This window comes from Mus musculus, chromosome 17 (assembly GCF_000001635.26).
Source record: "Mus musculus strain C57BL/6J chromosome 17, GRCm38.p6 C57BL/6J".
Classification (NCBI taxonomy): Eukaryota; Metazoa; Chordata; class Mammalia; order Rodentia; family Muridae; genus Mus; species Mus musculus.
This window is the reverse complement of record NC_000083.6, coordinates 35,355,204-35,378,884: the sequence shown is the minus strand read 5'-3', so window position 1 is coordinate 35,378,884 and position 23,681 is coordinate 35,355,204. Positions and strand designations below refer to the sequence as shown.

General features: G+C 45.7%; 1 long non-coding RNA gene and 1 pseudogene across 1 annotated transcript; both read right to left on the bottom strand.

Annotated features, from left to right (window-relative positions):
* On the bottom strand, positions 18,903–19,916 carry H2-Q3 (histocompatibility 2, Q region locus 3; annotated as a pseudogene).
* Positions 20,994–22,053, bottom strand: Gm52319. The gene is made up of 3 exons (XR_003952417.1): positions 21,977–22,053; positions 21,811–21,885; positions 20,994–21,364 (listed from the first exon to the last, which is right to left on the bottom strand). It is a non-coding gene; the product is annotated as a predicted gene, 52319 (long non-coding RNA).
* Between the last annotated feature and the right edge of the window lie 1,628 nt (positions 22,054–23,681).

Sequence of the window (23,681 nt, the reverse complement as noted above, 5' to 3'; positions counted from 1 at the left end):
GGACCTGGGACATTGTCTCAGCACAGGAGACCCCCTTGTCCACTGAAGAGAGACCCCTGTGCAGACCACAGACAGCAGGGCACTGATCCCTGTCTCCACTTCACTTCTCTGTGACTGTACTTCCATGGTGCAGTTGCTTTAGTGACTCAATAACAGTAGGAGAGGAACTGTCACCAACTATAACACAGAATAATGATGATAGTACGGTAGAAGCTATGTAATTTCTGACCCTCTCCCTCCCTCCCTGACCTTCACTCACACTTTTGAACTGATGAGGTGAGGGACATGAATGTCACAGCTGTGTGGGACACTGGTTCTGATAACCGAGTTGGCCCCAGAGTTTCTCAGGCCTGTGCAGTGTGGACACTGGAAGAAAGATGATTCTCATGCCAGAGAGCACACACTGGTGATGTGAGGTTTCATCCCTGATCAGTAGTGTGGGGGAAGATTAATTTTACCCATTTCATGATTCTGTGGATCTTTTCAAACCATAGCCACAGAAGTGAAGTGGAAAGAAGAGCAGAGTTGGGTGGGGACTCCTGAAGAGAGTCACTCATCACACAGAGCAACAAATGTGTGTGACCACCGGTGTGAACTCCAGTCACCTCCCCATGCAGATCTCCACAGCAGCCCCCCAGATTCACCGGGATTCAGCAGACCCTGTCTCCCTGAACCACTGTTATTGGATGCTGTGAGCATTTTCCGTGGGGATTTGATGCTCTTAGGTTTCTTCCTGACCAACCTAGAGATGCTGTTGGGGTTAGGCAGTGCTTCACAGAGAGGATCTGTCTCCATTACATTTCTTCTTATTTTACTATGTGTTGTTTTTTTTTTTTTTTTTTTTTTTTTTTGTTTTTTGTTTTTTTTTTTTTTGACAAGGTCTATCTGCACAGCCCTGGCTATTCGGGAATTCATTATGTAGATCATGTTGCCCTTGCCTTTGCATCCTAAGTGCTGGGTGTCTTAGTTTTGGTTTTGTTGTGGTGATGAAACACCATGACCAAGGCATTCCTTCCTAAGAGAAACATTTAGTAGAGGCTGGCTTACAGTTTCAGGGATTTAGTCCATTATAACAGGAAGCATGCCAGTGTGCAGGTACACATGGTGCTGGAGGAGATGAGACTTCTACACCTTGATCCAAAGACAGCCAGGGAGAGGCTTTCCTTCCACACTGGGCAGAGCATGAGCATGGGAGACCTCAAAGCCCAACCTCACAGTGACACACTTCCTCCAACAAGGTCACACCTCCTAATAGTGCCACTCCTTGTGGGCCAAGCTTTCAAACACATGAGTCTATGGGGCCACCTATTCAATCCACCACACTGGGATTGAAGGCCTGTGTCACCACACCAGCTTCAGTTAGTTTTTTATTACTGTGATAAGACACTGTAACCAAGGCAACATATAAAAGAATGTGTTTAATCTCTTCTCTAGATTCAGAGGTTTTGAGTCCATGATGACAGAGTGAAGGTGGTGGAGGAACAGCTGAGAACTCAGGACTTGATTTGCAAGCAAAGGCTGAGACACTGGGTGTGAGGAGCCGGTGTGGCAACAGTCCCAAGATGGCGCCCGGGACTGCAGCCAAGTCTTATGACTTGTACCTGACTTCCTCATACACCTTAAAAAAAGTCACGACCATTGTGAGAACTGAGCAGGTGCACCATGATGCAGGATCGGACCATATGATGAGTGATGATTCTGGCCAATGGACTGCTGTTACATGGACTGGGCTGATGGGGCGTGGTTGAGGGGTTATATAAGGGATTGCGATTGGGGGTGGAGTAAGGAGATTCCTAGAGAGATTGATTTCTGGAGAGAGATTCCTGCATGCATGTTGAAAGGTTCCTGAATAAACTGCTTTGAGAAGAACGCTATGTGTCGTAGTTCCTTTCTGCTGGTCGGAATCGGAGGCAACAAATGGTGGCCCGTGCGGGGATGTTCAGAACTCATCGTAGTCAGGGCAGCTAGCTGGTAAGGTTCCCATGTAAATGGGACAATTTAAGTTCTCAGATTGAGACGATAAGTTTCCTGGTTTGGGGACAAGTTGCACCAAGCCCAATGGGAAATTCAACCTCAGGTCAAACAGTGCACCAAGCCCTTAAGGACTTGCTGAAAGTGAAAGGAATCGGGCTGAAAAAGGAGACCCTGGAGAACTTTTTAAAAGTTGTGGATCAGGTCACTCCTTGGTTTCCCATATCAGGACATATTACGGGGCTCAGTTGGGAGAAGTTAGGGAAGGACTTGAAGTTTGCAGAAGAACAGGGAGTTCTCACTAAAGGGGTGCTGCCAGTGTGGAAGCTAGTACGGAATTGTATTGAGGATAAGGAAATTGTGGAGCGGAACTCCAAAAGGGCAATGAGGCACTGAATCAGGTGAGAGAGGAGCTATCCCAAAAGTCAGAGGCAGAAGGAAGTTCTAGTGATGGGGATATGTCTGAGGATGATCTGGAAAGCATAGCCGACAGTCTAGAGAAAGTGAAAATGAAGGTAGAACCTTCGGCGCCAGGGCCACCGTGGCCGCCTCCGTATGCCCCTGACGGAGCATCGGGGCATAGTCTGCATTCAGAAACCTGGAGGGAACTGCGAGCCCAGTGCTTTCCTGTATTTCAGGATGCACAGGGAGGTCATTATCACGAGCCGCTTGATTGGAAGATTGTTCAAAGATTAGCGGAAGGGGTTCGTACTTACGGTGTCAGCGCTGCTTTTGTAAGAGCGCAATTAGAGAACCTGCACTGCTACTGCATGACTCCAAGCAATTGGCAGAATCTGTCTAGCGCCTGCTTGTCACCAGGCCAATATTTAGACTGGAAGGCATTTTTCATTGAGTTTGCAGCAGAGCAAGCAGCAATAAATGCGGGTACAGGCCAGCCCGCCTGGGATCAGGACATGTTGTTAGGGCAAGGAAGATTTGTAGCGGCTCAAATAAATTATCCCATCCAGGTTTATGAACAGATCTTTTGATAGAAGAACAGATCTTATTAGATAGGAACAAAAGCATGGAAATCCCTTCCTAATAGAGGGGAAGTGAGTGGGAATTTAACCAAGATCATCCAAGGCCCCATGGAGCCATTTGCAGATTTTGTGGCTCATCTTGTAGAGGCAGGAGACCGTGTTTTTGGAGACCCTGATGCTGCCATGCTTCTACTGAAGCAGCTGATTTTTGAACAGTGCACCAACGAATGCAGGCAAGCAATTAATCCATATAAGCAAAAAGGATTAGAGGTCTGGATGAAAATATGCAGAGAAATAGGAGTCCTCTTTCTAATTCTGGCCTGGCTGCCGCTGTCATACAGATATCACAAGGAAAAGGTGGCCAGAAGAATAAATAACTGTTTTAAATGTGGACAGCCAGGCCACATGAAATGCCAATGCCCACAATTTAGTGGTGCTAGAAACCAGTGACCAAAAGTGCCCGGGTTATGTTCTAGATGCAAAAAAGGAAATCATTGGGTCAGTGAGTGTAGGTCAGTTAAAGATATTTACGGACAGCCTCTTGCTCCCGGATATGGTGGTTCCTGGCCAAAAAACTTGAAAAGGGGCCCCCGACCCCAGGGCCCTCAAATATATGGGGCAGTAGTCGAGGGATGGTCCAGTTTGAGGCCACCGATGCAATGGAGTCACCCCGGAGAGCAACAACAGGGAGTGCAGGACTAGACCTCTGTTCCACCACCCGACTCGTATTAACACTCCGCATGGGAGTCAAGCTGGTGGACACAGACATTAAAGGCCCACAGCCAGCTGATACGGTGGGACTGATTTTGGGAAGGAGCTCTGTTACCATGCAAGGATTAATAGTTCATCCAGGAGTAATTGATTCAGATTTTACAGGAAGGGTTAAGATTATGGTATCTTCCCCTAGAGGCATCATTGCCATTTCCCCTGGCGATAGGATAGCTCAATTGCTCCTTTTGCCCAGCTGTTACTCTCAATTTCCAGCCAAAGATTCAGAATGGGGAGACAAGGGATTTGGCTCTACTGGGACCTCCAATATATTTTGCTCTCTAAATCTTGATACCTGACCCCTACTGAAGCTCAGGATTGAAGGAAAAGCTATATCTGGTCTCCTAGATACTGGTGCTGATCATAGTATCATCAGTACCAGAGATTGGCCCTCTGGTTAGCCTAAGCAACAGACAGAACAAACTCTGAGAGGACTCGGCTACGCTCAGATGCCCAAAATGAGTTCCCGCTTCCTATATTGGAAGGACGAGGAAGGACATTCTGGACAGTTTCAGCCATATGTGTTGGCTGTTCCGGTCTCTCTATGGGGCCATGATTTGATGACTCAGATGGGCTTTGTTCTGACTAATGAAGGAGGCTATGGCAGCAAGGCTCATGACATGATGCTGGACATGGGATATATTCCTGGAAAAGGGTTAGGGCAATTTCTGCAAGGTAGAACCTCTCCAATGCCGGTTCGCAAAAAGAATGATCGGGCCAGACTGGGTTTTTGTTATTAGACGCGTTCTCACGCCCGGCCAGGAAGAACACCACAGACCAGAATCTTCTGCGGCAAAGCTTTATTGCTTACATCTTCAGGAGCCAGAGTGCAAGAAGCAAGAGAGAGAGAAAACGAAACCCCGTCCCTATTTTAGGAGAGTTATCCCTCGCCTAGGACGTGTCACTCCCTGATTGGCTGCAGCCCATCGGCCGAGTTGACGTCACGGGGAAGGCAGAGCACATGGAGTGAAGAACCACCCTCGGCACATGCGCAGATTATTTGTTTACCACTTAGAACACAGCTGTCAGCGCCATCTTGTAACGGCGAATGTGGGCGCGGCTCCCAACATCTCCCCCTTTCCTTTTAATAAGAGCAAATAGGCCACCCATATTAATGAGAGTGGAGATAGAGGTCAAATCCCCAGTGTGTAGGTAAAGGAGCCATGTACAGGATTAGCTCTTAGGCTCACAGGCTTTTACCCAGAGCAACCCTGACCTGCTCCCGTGTCGTTTTGCCTGGGGGAAGGGAACTAGGACACTGAACCTTCATGAAAGATGACATGTCTCCCTAGAATAGGCTCATATATGCCGCAGAGCCTTTCCATTGCAGTGCTTAGCCGTGCAACTCTCTCGGGCTGCTGAAGCACACTCACTCTATCCCGTGCAATGAGACTAGCCTCATGGGATATAAGAGCTGAGTGGCCAGCGACCTATTGCCTAAGCATAGATAACCATATATCAGGGGGAGCTCCATGTTCTAGTCCTGCAAGCGCCTGGGCAATAACCACCTTGTCTCTCCTAGTTTGGGCCTTAAGCTTACAGACCAATCAAAGAAGCAACACTAATCCACAGCAAAGTGTATCTCCAAATAATATTAATCCCACCCATTTTTTAAAGAAAGAAAATGCTGAGGAGATCCAATTGGGTAATCCTTTGGTCAGGGACAGGTCCAAGCGCGTGGAGTTGACCTGAAGTCTCAATTCCCGAAGGATCTGTTCAAATTCAGCCGTCCAATTCTGTAACATATACTGAAAAAGACTTTTTGACAAATTAGCTGCCCTAGTAAATTTAACATACTGAATGGAAATAACACACAATCCCGGAAACTTTTGTTCACATCCCTGCTGAGTTATTTGTCATAATACATCTAGTTGTATCTGGACAAGATCTATGAGTTGATTAACCAGCATGAGACCTCTCTGTATCTTGACATTAGCTGAGGCCTGTTCATCTATGACTGTAGTCACTGAGGCTGACAAAGTGTTAATGGTGTCAGTTGTCTGGACCTGTCCAGACAGAGCCAAGGCTGTCTGAATTAAGGCCAAACCCAGTTCCTAGTTAGTGGTAAAAAAGCAGGAGAATACTTGAGCATTATACATCACCATCATTGGGAGTGGAAATGTCGACATTATCCCCCAACGCTGCTCTCTTTTTATTATTGACGCCCTGGACATCACCAAGACGAGGGACATCAGTATTCCCTTGGTCAGTCTGGATTTTTCGGGTGAGTCTTTCTGGTATCCAAAATGGGTTGTCTTCATTCTGTGGGAAAACACAGATAGCTCCCCTGGATCTTATCAAAATAGGATCCGGGCCATACCATTTATTATCAAGGACATTTTTCCATTTAACCATCTCATTGGGCCTATCTGGCTCTGAACAATGACGTTCAGCCGCAGTATGGCCATGAGCATCAATATTTAAAAAATTGAGTGTAAAGAGTGCCAAAGACACAGACACTCTTGGTGCTTGGGGTACAGTCTCCTCAAAAGTTCCCCTCTTCTGTTTTATAAGATAGGCTTTGAGGGTGCGATGCGCACGCTCAACAATACCCTGTCCTTGAGGGTTGTATGGAAGTCCAGTCAGGTGGGTTACGTCCATCTGACGGCAGAACTGCTGGAATTTTTGAGACGTATAAGCTGGTCCATTATCAGTCTTAAGGAGTCTGGGTTTCCCCCAAGCACTCCATGCCTCAAGGCAATGTTGAATCACATGTGAGGCTTTTTCTCCGGTTAACGGAGAAGCAAACATGATGCCAGAACATGTGTCAATGGACACATGGAGATATTGAAGTTTTCCAAAGGAAGAAACATGTGTAACATCCATTTGCCAGACCTGTAGAGGTCGAATACCGCGTGGGTTAATTCCCACATGAGGAACTGGCAAGAACTCACAGCAGCTTTGACATTGAGTAACAATGTCACGGGCTTCTTTTCTTGTCAGGGAGAAACGACTGCGTAATGTTTCAGCCGTCACATGAAAATTGTTATGAAAATTTCTTGCAGCCTCTACCGGGGATGATAGGGCAGCAGCCACCACTTTAGTGGCCTTATCTGCCAAATCATTTCCCAGAGCCATGGGGCCAGGTAGGCCTGAATGGGCTCTAACATGAGTAATATAAACAGGAAATCTTCTAGATAACAAAACTAATTGTATCTGCTGAAAAATATTGGCAACTCTACTGGAAGGCTTAATCACTCCAGCCACTTCTAAAAGATTTACTGCATTAACCACATAACAGGAATCTGACACAATATTAAGGGGTTCTAAAAAGGTTTTTAAAACTTCTAAGACCACTAAACATTCTACCACTTGAGGTGAATTTTCATTATATTGTTTGGATACCACTTTACCATTAGCCACATAGGCACCTATGCCAGTTTTTGATCCATCAGTATATACCACAATCCCATTTTTAAGTGGGTTTCTTACTGTTATTTGTGGAAAAACAACAGATTGATTTTGGGCAAACTGTAAGATTGGATGTTTTGGATAATGGTTATCTATTTTTCCTGAAAAGGAGGTAACTAAAACTGCCCAATCATTAGATGCGGCTGCCAAGGTTTGAACCTGTGCAGCGGTATAAGGTACAATTAAAAGATATGGACTTTGCCCAAAGTGGGTGATTGCTGCTTTTAGGCCTTTAAGGGCAAGCTGTGCAATTGCATCAGGATACCAATCTATTATTTTAGCTGGGGATACGTTTGGATGGATCCACAACAATGGCCCATTCTGCCACAAAACTGCAGTTGGCAATTGTGCTGTCTTAAAGACACACAAACTGAAAGGTTGCGAATCCTCAATACGTTGTAATTGTGCATTCTGTAAGGCCTTTTCCACTTTTTGTAAGGCCTGGTTAGCAGCTAGAGTAAGAGTCCTAGGGGAGGAGATATGAGGATCTCCTTCTAAAATACTAAACAAAGGCCTTAACTCAGCGGAAGGAATCTTTAAAAAAGGTCTGAGCCAATTAATATCTCCCAACAGCTTTTGAAAATCATTTAAGGTATGGAGGTGATCTCTTCTTATCTCTACCTTTTGGGGCACAATCTTATCTGGGGACACCACAGAGCCCAAGAATTGTCCTGTATCAGAAATTTGGACCTTTTCTGTGGCTATCTGTAAACCCCACTGACTTAAAGTTTTAAGTAGAAAAGGATATGCCTTTTGTAGCATGGTAAGGTCTTTATGGCACAGGAGGATGTCATCCATGTAAAGGAGCAAAATTAAAGAGGGGAATTGTTCCCTCACTGGCAAAAGAGCTTCTTGTACATAAAGTTGACACATAGTAGGACTATTGGACATTCCCTGTGGTAAGACCTTCCATTGATACCTCTTATCAGGTTCCATGTGATTAATAGAGGGGATGGTAAAGGCAAATCTGGGCCTATCCCTTGGACACAAAGGTATAGAAAAGAAACAATCTTTAATATCTATAATAATTAAATTCCAGCCACGTGGTAAGGCGGAAAGTACAGGGAGACCCCTCTGTACTGGGCCAAATAAGTTCATTTGCTCATTAATGGCTCTGAGGTCATGGAGCAGTCTCCACTTTCCTGACTTTTTCTTAATTACAAAAATTGGAGTATTCCAAGGTGAGGTAGAGGGTTCAATATGGCCTAGTTTTAATTGTTCCTCTACCAGTTGAATCACAGCTTCTAGTTTTTCAGAGGATAGGTGCCATTGAGGAACCCACACTGGGTCCCCTGTTTTCCATGGTATGGGCCGTGCTGCCCCAATGGCCGCTAAGGAAAAACCCAGACCCTGTCTGTCTTGGTTTCCATTAGGTGAGATGGGCTCTATCCTTCCCTGTTCTTGATGTCCTAACCCTTTTCCTTCTTTATAACCCATCTTTGCCATGATATTTTTTGCTTTAGTTGAATACCCTCCCGATGGGGCGTTTTCATTGGACAAAATAAGGCCCAAATGCTGCATAATATCCCTTCCCCAGAGGTTAACCGGGAGTGGGAGCACATAAGGTATGAATTTCCCTTGCTGCCCTTCAGAGGATTCCCACGTCAAGGCAATGGAGCTTATAGTGGGACATGATTGATATCCTAGGCCCTGTAATGAATGAGATGACTCTGTGGTGGGCCATGCTTTGGGCCACCAATGTGTAGAAATTATACTTTTATCTGCTCCGGTATCAAGGATGCCTTCAAACTCTTTTCCGTTGATCTTAAGGCGGAGCTTAGGTCTATCATTTAAAGATACAACCAAATAGGCAGAATCATTTCCTGAGGAGCCCATTTTCTTTATCTCAGGTCCTGCAGATTTTTCCCTGGTATTATCAGGGAGGAGCAGCAGCTGAGCTATCCTATCTCCTTTACTAATAGAAAAAACGCCTTTAGGGCTTGAGCACAGGACCTGTATTTCAGGGGAATGTTGACAATCCATAACTCCAGGGTGGACTACTAAGCCCTGTAAGGTGAGTGAACCCCGGCCGAGAATAAGGCCCATGGTTCCCGGGGGCAAGGATGGTATAGGCTCCACTGGCACCGGCTGAATACTCATTTGAGGCATTAATAGGAAGTCGGAGGCGGCACGCAGGTCCACCCTTGTGGGTCTTCCTGGGTCGCCTCTCTGACTGCTTCCTGGGTCCTGACAAACCGGTTCCCATATCTTTGAGGGCCCTGGGACCGAGGGCCCGATGACCCGTTTTTTGGCACATCAGTTGATTGACTATCAGGTGGGGGAAGAATTCTGCCCTTTATATCCCTCACAGAGCGACACTGGTCAGCTCTATGATAACCCTTGCCACACTTAGAGCAAAGAGTGAGAGTCCCTCCCTGTTTATCTGGAGCTCTGCAATCTTTCTTAAAATGCCCAGGCTTTCCACAGTTAAAACATGTCCTCTGATTATTTCTGCCCATGGAGCGGTTCTGAGATTGGAGGATGGCGGCCGCTAAGCCTGCATTGGTGAGAGGTCCCCCAAGCTCTCGACAGACCCTGAGCCAGTCTTGTAAGCCTTTGTTCTTTCTTGGGACTATGGCCGCTCGGCACTCCTTTGTGGCTTGCTCATAGATTAGCTGTTCTATCAGAGGCGCAGCTTGCTCTGACTCTCCAAAAATACGCTCTGCTGCCTCTGTCATTCTGGCCACAAAATCTGAGAAGGATTCCTGAGGTCCCTGGATTATCTTTGTTAACTGACCAGTGGTTTCACCTGCTCGAGAGAGCGCCTTCCAGGCCCTAATAGCCGTGGAAGAAATCTGGGCATAAGCTCCCCAATGGTAGTTTGTCTGATCAGCAGAATAAGCTCCCTGACCCGTTAACAAGTCAAAAGTCCAATCTCTCTGCTCTGGAGTCAAAGCAGCTGCGTTTGCTCGGGCCTGCGCTTGTGCAGTTTCATGCCAAAGAGCTCTCCATTCCATATATTTGCCCATACTAGGGAGAGCGGCTTTTACAACCGTTTGCCAGTCGGCAGGAGTTAGTGCCATGCCGGCGAGCCTGTCTAACTGCACCAAGGTAAAATTAGCATTGGTTCCATATTTACGGACCGACTCGGCAAGCTCTTTAATTTGTAAGTATTCTACCGGAGCGTGGACACGCCCACCCTCGGCTCCTTCAAAGACTGGAAATGCCTGTTGTATTTTCCTTTGTTCCTCTCTGGGAATGAATGAGTCTGCGCACTGCCTCTCTGCGCATTGTCTCTCTGCGCACTGCTGACGCACTACGCAGGGCGGGGACTCCGCATAGGGCGGACCTTGAAGCCGACTGCCCTGAGGCCAATCAGCAAACTGGCCTTCGCCAGCCGCTTTTGGCTTCCTTAACTGATTAGCTAGCACTTTACCTGGCTGGTACCCTTTTTTCTCATAATGAGCTGCTTCTTCCTCCCAGTCTGTTTCTTCAGAGGAGAATTCTTCATCTGCTTCAGAGCTACTAAGAGCTGGCTCCCCGAGCCCATCCAGCGATGAGCACAGGCTCCTTTTCCTAGAGACCTCCGCTAATTGATCTTTCTTCTTTTCCCTTTTTCCTCTTTTTCTTCTAATCTCTCTCCAGGTATTCCTACCTAACCTTAACTTTTCCTCGGGTTCAAGACCCTTGGAAAGGCCTGTATACTTATTTTGTGTACCATATTTCCTCTTTGTTCCTACTCTCTCTCCCCACTTTACTTCTGATAGCTTGTCCTGAATTTCCTCTAGAATTTTCAGCCCTATCTTAATCACTTGATAACATGTGAAAAGGAACAAAAGGGCTCCTAACACCAGAAAAAATTCAAGGCCAAACATATTCCACTTTACTTCTGATAGACTGTCTTGAATTTCCTTAGAAAGTTCAAGATCAGACTTACCTCGTAAAGCTGTACTCACTGGTACTCTCGTTCCCCAGCTGAAAAGTTCTGAATTCATACAGTTGAATCCTTCTTAACAGTCTGCTTTACGGGAACCTTTATTACCGCGACCCGCAGTTCTGGTTCTGGAATGAGGGATCTTCCTTGCGCCAGTCCCGAGTTTTTTCTCGTCCCGGAATTCGGCACCAATTGTTATTAGACGCGTTCTCACGCCCGGCCAGGAAGAACACCACAGACCAGAATCTTCTGCGGCAAAGCTTTATTGCTTACATCTTCAGGAGCCAGAGTGCAAGAAGCAAGAGAGAGAGAAAACGAAACCCCGTCCCTATTTTAGGAGAGTTATCCCTCGCCTAGGACGTGTCACTCCCTGATTGGCTGCAGCCCATCGGCCGAGTTGACGTCACGGGGAAGGCAGAGCACATGGAGTGAAGAACCACCCTCGGCACATGCGCAGATTATTTGTTTACCACTTAGAACACAGCTGTCAGCGCCATCTTGTAACGGCGAATGTGGGCGCGGCTCCCAACAGGTTTTTCCTAGGGGCCACTGAGGGAGCATTACCTATTACATGGAAGACTGAGGATCCAGTATGGGTTCCTCAGTGGCCACTCCCCTCAGAAAAATTAAAAGCCGTGAAAGAGCTGGTACAAGAACAATTGGAGTTGGGACATATTCGACCTTCTAAATCTCCCTGGAATACTCCAATATTTGTTATAAAGAAAAAAATCAGGAAAATGGAGGCTTTTGCATGATTTGAGAGAAATAAAAAAGCAAATGATCTTGATGGGGCTGGTACAGAGGGGACTGCCATTGCCTTCTGCCTTGTCCCAAAATTGGCCCATTATAGTTTTAGATATTAAAGATTGTTTTTTCTCTATCCCGTTGCATCCAAATGATATGGTAAGATTTGCCTTTACTGTCCCCTCCCAAAATCATGCTGAACCTGATAAAAGGTTTGAGTGGACAGTTCTGCCACAAGGGATGGCCTAACAGTCCCACTATGTGTCAACTCTATGTTGATGCAGCTTGAAGGAGTTCGAGAGCGATTTCCAAACGTGAAGTGTTATCACTATACGGATGATACACTTCTTGCCGCTCCCAGGGATGCCTTGCTTGATGAAGCTTATAGCTTTGTGGTAACACAGTTGAAGGAACAGAATTTAGTAGTGGCCCCAGAAAAGGTGCAAAAGGATGTTGTAGTGAATTATTTAGGAACAAAAATTATGGCAAAATATGTGTCCCCTCAAAAGATTCAGTTTCGCACAGATGGATTATGCATCCTGAATGGTTTTCAAAAATTATTGGGAGATATTCAATGGGTCCGACCCTATCTCTCTTTGACCAATAAACAATTACAGTCATTATATGATATCTTACCAGGCAATACAGATTTAAATTCTCCCAGATATCTTACTGATGCTGCCAGGAAGGCTTTGTTGTTAGTAGAACAGAGTATTCAGAGTGCTGCCTTGAAACGCTGAGATGAGTCCAAACAGTTTATCTTGTGCGTACTGCAAACAGAGTCGCAGCCCACTGGGGTTTTATGGCAGGTAGCTCCCCTGTTGTGGATACACCCAAAAATATCCCCAGCCAAGACACTTGTTTATTATCCTGCCTCAGTGGCTCAGCTGGCTCTGATTGGTATACAGCAAAGCATGCAGTTTTTTGAAAATGCACCTGAAAGTCTAATAGTACCGTATAATGCTAAGCAAATTGAAGTGTTAACAGCCATGGAGGATAATTGGGCTATTTTGAGGTGTAGTTTTCAAGGCCTTATAGAGAATCATTACCCCAAGGATCCAATATTACAGTTGGTTAAAGTACATCCAGTAATCTATCCTCGTATTACTGCTAGGGATCCATTGCCAGATGCTCCTCTTGTTTTACAGATGGTTCTAAAACAGGACAAGGAGCCTATTTAATAACAGGCTCATCCCCAGTTACCATTCAGTTTCCCCCTGCATCTCCACAAGTCATTGAATTGCAAATTGTGATTAAAGTATTTGAATTAATTGCAGGTCCCTTTAATTTGATTTCTGATAGCCAGTATGTTGTAAATATGCTGCAGTGTTTGGAGATAGTAGCCAAAATAAATTTGAGATCTACCATTGGAGAATTAGTTATTAAGTTGCAAAGAATTATTTTGAATCAGCATTCACGCCTTTTTATTCAACATATTCGTGCTCATACTGGATTGCCAGGACCCCTTGCAGAAGGGAATGATATAGTTGATAAAGCTTCCAGAAAATGCATGGCCTTTTTAATGGCCTCATCTATTATGATTTTGGCATGTGACTTTCATGCACAATTTCATGTTAACTCAAAGACTTTGTCATCACAATTTAAAATTTCTCGAGCAGAGGCGAGAGAGATTGTGAAGGCATGCAAAACCTGTGCCCCTTTATTGCCTCAAGTCAGTGTGGGGGTTAACCCCCGGGGATTGCGCCCTCTACATTTGTGGCAAATGGATGTTACCCATTTTCTTGAGTTTGGAAAGTTAAAATATATTCATGTTTCCATAGATACAGCCTCTGGCATTATTTTTGACTCCTTACAGACAGGCGAGAAGGCACGTCAGGCCATTGCACATTGTTTTGAGGCTTGGGGTGCCTGGGGACAGCCTAAAGAACTAAAGACTGATAATGTACCAGCCTATATTTCAGCCTCTTTTGTTTCCTTTTACAAGATAATGGGCATCTGGTGCATGAGTTGCCATACAACCCTCAGGGCCAAGGCATTATTGAACGAGCCCATCATACTTTAAAAAAATGTTTAATTAAACCAAAGGGGGGAATTGCCCCTGCTGTGTCCACACCAAGAGAGAGATTAGCCATTGCCTTATTTACTTTGAATTTTTTGAATGAAGATAAACAAGGTTATGTTGCAGCTGAGCGACACGTTAATCCTGATATTTCTCCAAAAGGCACGGTCATGTGGAAGGATGTCTTGACTGGTTGTTGGAAGGGCCCTGACCCAGTGTTGGTTTGGGAGAGAGGGTCTGTTTGTGTGTTTCCCCAGGATTATCGACAACTGCTGTGGGTCCCAGAATGGCTGACCAGAGCAATTCAAAACAAGCAGAACTATGAGGACGTGGATGTTCCTGTGGCTGGGAATGCTCCCGCTAGTGAGAACTGAAGAGCTATGTTGGGGAATTATGTCTGTATTCCCGAAACCCATGTCGTTGATGTATTCTGCACAAGTGTTTCCTCAATTCTTTACATCTAATGCTTCGCTACAATTGCCTTTTTTACCATGGGATGGAGAGATATCTCCAGTGCAGGAATCTATGCTGCTTCAGCTAAAGTGATTATTGTGTTTTCAGATGATTCAAAATATTTCACAGATGAGTGATTGTGTTCAGCTGTATCTACTAAAGCTAATGCTACCTGGATTCGAGGGTTGTGGCCTGCCAGTATATCCAAGGGCAATGGCACTATACCCTCCCAATCTAGATGGGCCCCTTTTTGTAGGAGTGTTCGTGATTCCCTTCCACCTTGGACCGGCTGTCAATCTAGAAAAGTAGCTTGGGTAGTGAAGAATTATTTTTCCTTTTCCCCTTATATAGGTCCATAATAGTTCTTTTTCAGGGTATAATTGGACATATCAAAATCCAGCTCAAGTAGGAGCTGGTAATCCTTTTAATGTATGGTTGTTATGTGGGGTGAATGGTAGTTGCACTGATCTTTCCCCCTTAAGCATGGTGGTGGGAGGGGCCTGGGGCAATGCAAGTTTTTATTGGAATGGTTCTAGTGTGTTTGAAACTTCTGTATTTCAATTTGCTGGAGGGAGGGATGTTTCTTTTCAGGCTACGCCTGTTTGTATGTAACCACCTTTTGTGTTTATTGTTTATAATGGTAGTTATGAGAATAATGTTGTTAATTATAGTAGTGATATTTGTTATTATAGTATGTGCTGGAATGCATCTGAATATCATTTAGCTGTTGTGACTAGGATGCCTCGCTTTCTACCTTGGCCTGTTCAAGCTCCTTCTGCTATGACTTTGTTTAGACCTAAGAGGGATTTTTGGAATTACTACAGCCATTATCACTTCCACCACAGCCACAGCTGCGGCCATATCCTTTACAAACTGCTGCGGCTGTGAATAATTTATCCACAGGTGTTGCAGAAGCTTTGGATTGCTGATAGCTGTCTCCCGCTTGAAAGAGTGGGCTGGAAGTGGTGGACTTGCCCTGTGTCTGATACTAATCAGCGTCCTGGCCTTCTGGTGCACCTGCCGCATGCAGAGTCGTCAGCGCAGAGCCCAAGCCTCGATGATACAGGCTTTTGCGGCAGTGGAAACAAGACAATCTCCTCAAGTGTGGCATGGCATGCTAGAGAAGTAGTCAATGATGGGTAAGACTCCCTGGGCGTGTCACCAACCTAAGACAGGGATCAAACCAATGTGGTTGTCTCCAGAGGACGGGTAAGGGACATTGCCACAGGGGGCAACCTAAGACAGACATTCTCTCTGCCAATAGGTAAAGAAGGGGGAGATGTGAGGAGCGGGTGTGGCAGCAGTCCCAAGATGGCGCCTGGGACTGCAGCCAAGTCTTATGACTTGCACCTGACTTCCCTATACACCTGAAAATAAGCCACGACCATTGTGAGAACTGTGCAGGTACAACATGATGCAGGATCGGACCATATGACAAGTGATGATTCTGGCCAATGGACTGCTGTTACATGGACTGGGCTGATGGGGCATGGTTGAGGGGTTATATAAGGGATTGTGATTGGGGGCGGAGTAAGGAGATTCCTAGAGAGACTGATTTCTGGAGAGAGATTCCTGCATGCATGTTGAAAGGTTCCTGAATAAACTGCTTTGAGAAGAACGCTGTGTCGTAGTTCTTTCTGCTGGTCGGAATCGGAGGCAACAACTGGGAATAGTGAAAGTCTGTTAAAACCTCAGTGCCCAACCCAGTGACACACATCCTCCAACAAGGCCACCTCTCCCAATCCTTTCTGAACAGTTCCATCAGCCGGATTTGAAGGATTCATTCCTATAAACCTGTGTGGCTGTTCTCATTCAAACCAGCACAGCGTTCACTATGAAATGTAAGAGGCCAGCAATCTCTGTCTCTGTCCCTCAGGCCTTTTGTTGTCGAATAGCCAGAACAATTCGACAACAAAAGGAGATCAAGGGGATACAAATTGGGAAAGAAGAGGTCAAAATATCACTTTTTGCAGATGATATGATAGTACATATAAGTGACCCTAAAAATTCCACCAGAGAACTCCTAAACCTGATAAACAGCTTCGGTGAAGTAGCTGGATATAAAATTAACTCAAACAAGTCAATGGAATAAACAGGCTGAGAAAGAGATTAGGGAAACAACACCCTTCTCAATAGTCACAAATATTATAAAATACCTTGGCGTGACTCTAACACTTCCTTAAAGTGAAAGATCTGTAAGATAAGAACTTCAAGTCTCTGAAGAAAGAAATTAAAGAAGATCTCAGAAGATGGAAAAATCTCCCATGCTCATGGATTGGCAGGATCAACATTGTAAAAATGGCTATCTTGCCAAAAGCAATCTACAGATTCAATGCAATCCCCATCAAAATTCCAACTCAATTCTTCAACGAATTAGAAAGAACAATCTGCAAATTCATCTGGAATAACAAAAAACCTAGGATAGCAAAAACTCTTCTCAAGGATAAAAGAACCTCTGGTGGAATCACCATGCCTGACCTAAAGCTTTACTACAGAGCAATTGTGATAAAAACGGCATGGTACTGGTATAACGACAGAAAAGTAGACCAATGGAATAGAATTGAAGACCCAGAAATGAACCCACACACCTATGGTCACTTGATCTTCAACAAGGGAGCTAAAACCATCCAGTGGAAGAAAGACAGCATTTTCAACAAATGGTGCTGGCACAACTGGTGGTTATCATGTAGAAGAATGCGAATTGGTCCATTCCTATCTCCTTGTACTAAGTTCAAATCTAAGTGGATCAAGGAGCTCCACATAAAACCAGAGACACTGAAACTTATAGAGGAGAAAGTGGGGAAAAGCCTTGAAGATATGGGCACAGGGGAAAAATTCCTGAATAGAACAGCAATGGCTTGGGCTGTAAGATCGAGAATTGACAAATGGGACCTCATGAAACTGCAAAGCTTCTGTAAGGCAAAAGACACCGTCAATAAGACAAAAAGACCACCAACAGATTGGGAAAGGATCTTTACCTATCCTAAATCAGATAGAGGACTAATATCCAATAGACATAAAGAACTCAAGAAGGTGGACTCCAGAAAATCAAATAACCCCATTAAAAATGGGGCTCAGAGCTAAACAAAGAAGTCTCACCTGAAGAATACCAAATGGCTGAGAAACACCTGAAAAAATGTTCAGCATCCGTAATCATCAGGGAAATGCAAATCAAAACAATCCTGAGATTCCATCTCACACCTGTCAGAATGGCTAATATCAAAAATTCAGGTGACAGCAGATGCTGGCGAGGATGTGGAGAAAGAGGAACACTCCTCCACTGTTGGTGGGATTGCAAGCTTGTACAACCCCTCTGGAAATCAGTCTGGCGGTTTCTCAGAAAATTGGACATGGTACTACTGGAGGATCCCGCAATACCTCTCCTGAGCGTATATCCTGAAGATGTTCCAACTGGTAAGAAGGACACATGCTCCACTATGTTCATAGCAGCCTTATTTATAATAGCCAGAAGCTGGAAAGAACCCAGATGCCCCTCAACAGAGGAATGGATACAAAAAATCTGGTACATTTACACAATGGAGTACTACTCAGCTATTAAAAAGAATGAATTTATGAAATTCCTAGGCAAATAGTTGGACCTGGAGGGCATTATCCTGAGTGAGGTAACCCAATCACAAAAGAACTCACATGATATGTACTCACTGATAAGTGGATATTAGCCCAGAAACTTAGAATACCCAAGATATAAGTTACAATTTGCAAAAATACATGAAACTCAAGAAGAACGAAGACCAAAGTGTGGACACTTTGCCCCTTCTTAGAATTGGGGAAAAAAACACCCATGGAAGGAGTTACAGAGACAAAGTTTGGAGCTGAGACAAAAGGATGGACCATCTAGAGACTGCCATATCCAGGGATCCATCCCATAATCAGCCTCCAAACGCTGACACCATTGCATACACTAGCAAGATTGTGCTGATAGGACCCTGATATAGCTGTCTCTAGTGAGAGTACGCCGGGGCCTAGCAAACACATAAGTGGATGCTCACAGTCAGCTATTGGATGGATCACAGGGCCCCCAAAGGAGGAGCTAGAGAAAATACCCAAGGAGCTAAAGGGATCTGCAACTCTATAGGTGCAACAACATTATGAACTAACCAGTACCCCGGAGCTCTTGACTCTAGCTGCATATGTATCAAAAGATGGCCTAGTCGGCCATCACTGGAAAGAGAGGCCCATTGGACTTGCAAACTTTATATGCCCCAGTACAGGGGAACGCCAGGGCCAAAAAGTGGGAGTGGGTGGGTAGGGGGGTGGGGGGGAGAGTATGGGGGACTTTTGGGATAGCATTGAAAATATAAATGAGAAAAAAAATACCTAATTAAAAAGAAGGAAAAGAAAGAAAGAAAGAAAGAAAGAAAGAAAGGAAGGAAGGAAGGAAGGAAGGAAGGAAGGAGAAAAAGAAAAGAGAGAAAAAAAGAAAAAGAAATTCCATGATTTATATTTCTCCAGGGTCCCTCCTGAGACAGCCTGGGCACTGTCCAGGGAGAAGGCTGAGCCCTGGGAGAGTCAGTGCAGTCACTGTGATGAGGGACCAGGAGACCCAGAGACACTCTCTCCCCTCTGAGACAGGGGCATCACCCCAGCTGAGGGTTTCTTCTTCCCCAAGACTGAGCCCCAGCCCGAGGGCAGAGGGAGGAGCTGCCCACGGCCCCAGCACCTGTGCACAGCAGCGTCTCCTTCCCGAGCTCCAGGTATCTGTGGAGTGACTGCAGGCATGCTTCCTCCAGGTAGGCCCTGTGTTGCTCAGCAGCACCAAGCTGCTCCCACTTGCGCCAGGTTTTCTGCGCCGCCATGTCCACAGCAGTCCAGGTTTTCAGGTCTTCGTTCAGGGCAATGTAATCAAGGCCATCATAGGCGAACTGCAGGTACCTGAGGTGAAAGCACCCATCTGACCCAAGGTCACAGCCAGACAACTTCTGGAAGGTGTGATGGCCTAAGGGAGCCCTGGGTCAGCCCCGCCCCCCGGCCCCGCCCACGCGCGACTCCTCCGAACTGAAAGGAAAACCCATCCGGGGTCTGTTCTGCTTCTGAATCTGGGACTTGGGACCCTAGACGTCTCTGGCCCCTGTGTGGGGACGTCAAGGGGTCGTGACCTCCGACTCGGGGTCACTCACCGCCCGCGCTCTGGTTGTAGTAGCCCAGCAGTTTCCTCAGGCTCCCTCGGAATATCTGCTCACTGCGCTTGTTGATCTGCGTGGTCTGCTCCCAATACTTCGGCCCCTCCTGCTCCATCCATGGAGCCCGCGGCTCATATCTCGCATTCTCCGCGGCGCTGTCGAAGCGCATGAACTCCGTGTTGTCCACGTAACCAACAGAGATGAACCCGGGCTCCCTGAGGCCTGACCAGGACACCACGGTCTCGAAATACCTCATCGAGTGTGGGCCTGGGGGCGGCGCACGGTGAGACCCGGACCTCCTCCCGGGACGCCTGGCGGCCGGCGGTCCGGGAGGGGAGCAGGGCGGGAGACGTGGGTGGAGAAAGGGCAGAGGGTCTGGTGGGCGATGCGGGACGCAGCGTCCCAGGTTGCCAGCCGCGCCCCTCTTCTCAGAGCCCTTTTCCCTCTGGACCCCGCACTCACCTGCTTGGGTCTTGGTTAGGGTCAGGGCTACTGCCAGCAGCAGGAGCAGCCTTCCCAGCTCCATTGTCCCATCTGGGATACAAGGCATCTGAGGCCTTCGGGCTGCATGGACTTTATAACCAGTGCCCGAAGTGCTGGTTGGTTCCCCAGGATCCTGCCACCCAATGGAGATGAGACCTGGCAGACAATTCCTGCTACCTCAGGGTTCAAAGAGGGCATCAGATCCCCAGGAGCTATAAAGTGGTGCTGCTACAGGGCAAGGGAGGGGCAGGAGCTGAGCTGCAGGACAGGGTGGTGTCTGCAGGGAGCAGAGTGAGGCCCTTGTGCAGCTGTGTCTTAGTGAGGGTTTCCATTGCTGTGATGAGACCCCATGACCAAAAGCAACTTGAGGAAGAAAGGGTTTCTTTCAGTTTACACTTCCACATCTCAGTCTATCATTGAAGAGATTCAGGGCAGGACCTTGAGAGAGGATTCTCAAGTAGGAACTGAAGCAGAGTCCATGAGGACCAGTGCTAATAGCTTTGTAGCTCATGGCTTGCTCAGCCTGCTTTCTTATACAATCTGTGACCACCAGCCAAGACCACCTGCAGTGGGCTGAGCCTTTCCATAATGATCATTAATAATAATTTTAAAAATGCCTTATAGACTTTCCCAAAAGCGTCCTGGATGGAGGCATTTTCTCAATTCAGGACCCTCTTCTTATATATGTCTCAGTTGGTGTGGAGTTGACAAAATGCAAACAGCACAGCCTCCTGGTGCAGGGTCACTCAGTGAGAGATGAGGAAGGAGGATGTGTGAGTTCCTCCCCCTGAGCTGAGCCAGGGACCTGCCCTGTGGATGGAGGCCCCATGGAAAAACAGTTGGAATGCAAGGAATGGGAGCACAGTGGGGTCCAACTGCATTCCTGCCCCTCATTCCTGAGGACCTGTCTCTTCCTGCCTGTGTTTGACAATACTGATATAACCTCGAGAGGGACTGATAAAGTCAGGGCAAGGGAGGAGATGGGGAGAGAAATAGGGACAGTTTCTTACCTCAGAACAGGGCAATCTGATTTGGGGAGACTGAGGAGAGGTAGGTAGGTAGTTTGCAGATAGACATTCAGACAGACAGAGAATTAAAAAGGAATGATAAGTGCTCTTCCACTCTTTGGACATTGACAATTTCCCTTCTTGCTCAGACTTCTTGCAGTTTTAGGTCCTGCTCCAACAGACACCTGCCCAGCTGGGGAAACATTCAGGGCTGACCCTGTGGGGTTGTTAGAGTTCTTGCATGGATCAGAGAACCATGGGGTTTTGCAAAGGTCACACAACACAACAGACTTCATGTGAGAGATTGATGGGGGTGGGTAGTGAGTATGGAAGAGAAAGAGGCGGTTGTGGAGACCTGAGCTGGATAAGGGTACACAACTTGTGGCCACAGTAGAAATGTGTCACATCTGGTGGCTGGTGATGATGTGGCTTCTGGAACTGATAGGCTGAAAGCAGGCTGGTTCTGGAATGTGGGTGGTCATTGGTTGACAGACATCCCTTCTTCTTATTTACTATATATGGTGAGAAAATAGGAAGGGGTGTCTGGTGAAGCAGAAATGGGGTTACTGAGCTCTTTAGAATCTTCCTGTTGTCTGGGGAAGGGGTCACCATCTTTGGGGACCCAAGAAAGCTGGGATGCTGGGTAGGTTCAAAAAAAAAGCATGCTGTTCCCTCACTGTCCAGGCTCTGCAGGACCATCTGCAGCTGGGGAATGGAGATGCATCTTTCAATTGAACCATCATGGGGCAGGTGCTTTGAAGCTGTCTGGCATGCAGAGTTTGAGGAAACACCTGGAGCTAGCATTTTACTGAAACCCATCTGTACATATAAAGATCAGAAGGTAATGCTAAGGAGGCTAGAATAATTTTTTTCTTTAAGATTAGGGTTTTAAACGCTTAGGCTTATTAGATGGGGGTGGGGCATCTCAAGACCACAGAAAAGGAGAGGATAACCCCACCTTTAGGACTATGCTGAACAGGCAGGAGATGAAACAGGCTGTTGATTGACAGTTCTTATCTGGAGTCCATTTGACCTGTGAGAGGTGGATTCAAGTAGATTCTTTGAAGCTTAAAAGAATTTTAAAAGTTTACAAAATGAGATAAATTTTAGACATGTAAACATACCACTGTGGGTTCTGTGCTGAACTTCACATTGTAAAAACGGCAGCAGACTCAAGCCTTTGAATCTTAGTAAAAGTTTGTGGACTCTGAAAGTGGGTTTGGAGGTAAAAGCATGAACATTCCGACCTCTATCCAGAACACAGGGTGCATACACATTGGAGAGATGTTTTTAGCTCAGTGAGAAGCACTTTTAAGTCTATGCTTAGAAGACAACCATAGGAAATTCATAATCTTGAGCTTGTAACTGTAATAGCAATTACTGATTATCATAGCTAGATCAATAACTCATCAGAACTCCATTGATGAATGTTAAAACTCTGAAACTTTTAGATCTTAATGTAACAATAGCATAGAGAGGGAAGATCTGAAACATTTTTCATTTTTACATACACTTTAAATCACTTTCTGATACCTCTACAAACTGCATTTATACATCTTAAATCACCTCCTTAGACTTTTATAAATTGAATTTAAAACACTTTTGACTTTTATAAGTCCTGTTCAGAGTTCTGAAAGCACACTTTTAAGATCATTGTAATGTACTTAACATTTCATATCCTTAGAAGTTACATAAACTTTACATTTTTTCTATCCAATTATTCACCACAAGAAACAGGTGGTTGGTTACTGAGAGCAAACATCCTGGTTAAAAAAAAAAACAAACTTCCTTTACATAAAGGTATAGTAACTGTTACATTGAAATCTGTTGTGTGAATTTTCTTCTCCTTAGAACCTGGTAACAATGTGATCAGTGTGGAGACCCAGTAGCAACTCTAGGAAAGTGTCCATGAGTTTTACACATGAAGAGAACTGAGAAGCACCGGAAGCCTGTGCTGTTGCTTGCTGAGAAACTGACAAAGCTCTCCCTAGTCCACACCATCAGAGATCTGGGAAGGATGAGTCTCTCCTGAGTAAGCAGGAAGCACAGACCAAGCAACTTCCAAATCTATTAAAAATGACAGACTTATCCTAGACAACCTAGACAACCACTGAAGTAGTCTTAATTTCTTTGGGGATGGAGGACCCAGGGCAACCTCAGTCTTCCCTGCCCAGTCCAGAAGATCTAAAGTAAGGCCATCAACTCTGCAGTGTCCTGCTTGTCCACAATTTGGACAGGGTCCTGTTGACAGACAAGGCAGATTTTCACCCAGTAGTTCTGACTTTGTCACCTTTAAAGCAAGCTCCAAGTGGAGTTCTTCTCTACCCCACCATCATCTGAGAAGACCTGGGGGTCACTTCTAGTAGCTGGGGGTCTCGGTCATAGTAAACTATTTCCATCATTTTAAATGCCATATTCAGCAGATCTATGAAAAATTTTGATGACTGTTAGCTACTTAGTATAGCTACACTGAACAAACTTTCCTTGATTCTAGTAACTTGTTTTAGGCTTAACTTAGGAAACACACACAGGAGGTTAAACAAACCTTGTTCCTGTTCTTAACTTGCCTGTGTTAATTGTCCTCCACAGTGTACAGTAAGTCAGTAACTTATATAAGATTAAGATTTTTAAAAAAGATTTATTTATTTTATTCATAAGAATACACTGCAGCTGTCCAGACACACCAGAAGAGGGCATCAGCGCCCATTACTGATGGTTGTGAGCCACCATGTGGTTGCTGAGAATTGAACTCAGGACCTCTGAAAGACCAATCAGTGCTCTTAACCAGTGAGCCATCTCTCCAGCCCCAAGATTTTATAACTTTATCTC